Source organism: Helianthus annuus, chromosome 14 (assembly GCF_002127325.2).
Source record: "Helianthus annuus cultivar XRQ/B chromosome 14, HanXRQr2.0-SUNRISE, whole genome shotgun sequence".
In the NCBI taxonomy this organism is placed as follows: Eukaryota; Viridiplantae; Streptophyta; class Magnoliopsida; order Asterales; family Asteraceae; genus Helianthus; species Helianthus annuus.
Window position 1 is genome coordinate 59,881,290 of NC_035446.2, and position 3,572 is coordinate 59,884,861.

At 35.9% G+C, this 3,572-nt stretch overlaps 1 pseudogene; it reads left to right on the plus strand.

Annotated features, from left to right (window-relative positions):
- The first annotated feature begins 680 nt into the window (after positions 1 to 680).
- On the plus strand, positions 681 to 2,140 carry LOC110906604 (annotated as a pseudogene).
- The last annotated feature ends 1,432 nt before the right edge of the window (positions 2,141 to 3,572 follow it).

Consider the following 3,572-nt stretch of genomic DNA (forward strand, 5'->3'; position numbering starts at 1 on the left):
AGCACCATCAACCGACTCGCTAGATTCCATCATCCGAAAATTAACCTTAACTTTCTCCTTTTCGGTGTTCACAACGCTAGCGAATGAGACCGGGTTTGCAGCCCCCGAATTCACTCCCCCCATACCTGCCGATGCAGCACCATTGGATTCTAATTTTTGAGCATAACTCTTGGTAGCTTGCTTAATCCCTTCCCAATCAGAAACCCTAGTTGCTGACCGCAAGTTTTCAGCTTCAAATGGAACTGAATTCTTTATCAATTCATCAATCATGTTAACGTTACGGGGTTCAGTTTGAGCCGAGAGATTGTCAATGACTTTAAACCTTGCTGCAATTTCTTCAAACGTTGCCCTCGGTGTCGCTTGAAAATCCTTTTGATTTCCACCGGAACTACTAACATATCCACCAGAACCGTTTAAATCATCCATCCCCGATACGACAAACCCTAGCAGCCTTCAAAGAAATTACATCATGTAAGAAACATATAACCTACCCTAGCAGCCTTCAAAGAAATTACTTATAGATGTAACTTACATCATGTAAGAACCATATATAAAGAGAGGAGGATTCAGTTTTTTAATCTTAACTTTATTTAAGATAAAAAAAAAATGATAGAAATGTAATTTATTGATATCTCTTAAAACTGGAAAAAATATATATATATATGAAAAAAATATTGTTCATGTACATAACCGACACATGTATAAGTTGCATGTAGCTTATATTACAAACATATAACCTACCCTTGTTTAAATGTAAGGAGAAGTAGTTAATTTTATGAGTTATATATCATAGGGGAAGGTTCAAATGAAAACCACTAGTTATTGTGAAAACTCGAAAACTAATTAAAAAAAGCCAAAAAAACATACAAAAAAATTTTTTTTTTAATTTTTTTTTTTTTTGCAATCAAAATTTCGCAGGTTTTTTAATATAAAAAAAAAATTTTGTGTAGTGCACATGTGTAATGCTGCACATATGTATGTGTACTACACATGTGTATTATTACACATGTGCACTACACAAAATTTTTTTTTTTTTTTTGAAAAAAAGTTTTTTTATATATAAAAACTAGTGATTTTTATAAAAAAAAATTGAAAAAAAAAAACATTTTTGTGTGTTTTTTAGGCTTTTTTTAGTTAGTTTTCGAGTTTTCACAATAAAAGTGGTTTTCATTTGAACCATCCCCATATATCATATATACATAAACATACTCATTAGTATGTACAAGTATAAATTTTAAAAATATATACCATTAATTTAGTAAACTGCCATTTTGGTCCCTGTGGTTTGAGCAGTTTTGTCATTTTAGTTCAAATCTCAAACTTTTTACATCTGGGTCCCTGTGGTTTCAGTTTTATTGTCATTTTATTCCAAAATTCAAAAAGTTCCATTTTTGACAGTTACCATCTGCCTATTTTGTCTTTTTGTACAGGTGTACTTTTGTCCAACTGCTTTAAATTTAACATTTTCTTGATTAAAAAACTAAAGTAAATAAATCCCAAGTCTCACGCTTCAGAGACGACATGTTCTTAGTAGACGCCGGAATCGGAGCTCCTAAACTCACCATGCCAGACGAACTCAGAAACATCCCTGACGTCACCAAATTCGAGAACAAAGTCGGATTCATGGAAGCAACGGCCGGCGAAACGTTAATAAAAACGCAGTTGTTCGAACGAATGTTTATGGATCTGGTCGCCGATGAACCGGATGTGAAAGAGCGATCGATTGCGAGGTTTAATGAGTCGGTGGGATCGACGGAGACGGTGGCTAGAGAACCGGCGATTGTGCTGTCTCGAAGGTATATGCAGAATCAGGCGTTGATTGATTTGAAGAAGAAGTGACAGTCGCATAAGAAGGTGAAGGGGTTTCCGCTGGAGAAAGTGAATGGAGGCTATTCGGTTGCGATTGCAGGTTATATTGCTTTTCTTCCCTTTAGGGCTTCCTTGGTTAGACACAAGTTGATGAATGATAAGTTTACTATTGAGACCTTTAACCCTAACAGGAAGAAGCTTACTGTCTTTTAGTCCTTTCCCTTTTTATTATTATTTTGCTGCTGTTCTTATTTTTCAACTTAAGAAGAAGATGGATCATGATTCTCTTTGATATAATAATAATTGCTAATGGTGGTGAAAATTAGAGTTACTTTTTTTTATTTTAGAATAAACACAGGGTTTCGTTGTTGTTGACAAAGCTTCAACTATCATCAAGGGCAGACAAACATGTAAGTAATTTAATAATTGTAATCATAGTCCAAAATTCATAAAGGAATTAATAATGTATTTATTTTAGTTTTTTAATTAAGAAAATGTTAAATTTAAAGCAGTTGGACAAAAATACCCCTGCACAAAAAGACAAAATAGACAGGTGGTAACAGTAAAAAATGAGACTTTTTGAATTTTGGACTAAAATGGCAATAAAACTGAAACCACAGGGACCCAGATGTAAAAAGTTTGAGATTTAGACTAAAATGGCAAAACTGCCCAAACCACAGGGACCAAAATGGTAGTTTACTCTTAATAAAAAGTTAAACGGTTTAGATTGTTCTAGAGTGAACACTAGTGGGGTATTTGTGAACTAAGTGAACAAATTACATCATTAAATCGTAAAATACACTAGTGTATTTTTGTCACACCCCCAAAATCCACCTGCGGAGTACCGCCGCTTGGGAGCGTGACATGACCAGGATCAAGCCACCAATCATATCGAACATGTAATATATCAAGTAAAAGTATATGCAAACCAATCATTCAATACGATAGGTGTTCAAAACATAATTGTAGTTTCAAAGTGTAGCGGAAGCATAAGTATGAAAACCCAATGTATAACATAAGTTCAAATGTTTAAATGTTTTAACATGGCATCCACGACCCATGTCCCACAACGACCTGCTCCTCCCTGTGCAAGCTCCATGTGTACCTAAGGTCCTGCAAGGCATGCAGCAGAGAGTCAACAACTAGTTGAGCGAGTTCACAATTAATAGTTCAGTAATAGTAATGGTATAGTAAGCATTGCGTTCGTTCATTAAGTCATGTATTGTATTAGTTCGTAACGCGGCCCTCCAGGCATGTATGCAAAGATTAGGGCAAGTTTTCCCAAGTATTCTAGACTAGGTATGTTTGTATCGCAGCCACACGGCATGTATGCGAAGTTTAGAGTATAGTTCGCGGCCTTCCTAGGCATGTGTGCGAATGATTAGTCATAATATCGCGGCCAACCCCTGGCGTGTGTGCGAAGATCAGTTCTATGAGCAACACTAGTCTAGTCGTATCATATCAATAACCCCTCCTCACCCGAGGATCATATAACTGGTTACCATAAGCCAGATAAGTACAAGTAATAATCCAAACCCATTCCCACCCTGGGAACCCCATGCCTTGGCTGTGTGAACTCACCTTGGTTTGCTCGGTATGCTAAGTATGTGCTCACAATTTATCAATCAAGTCCTAGAGTACGCATGTGTACATGATCAGTTTATATCCAAATTGTTCACGTATAGGTATAATCACAGAAGTACTAAACATGTATCCAATATCATACAAGTCATGCATATCACTTAACAGCAGTTATTCAATCC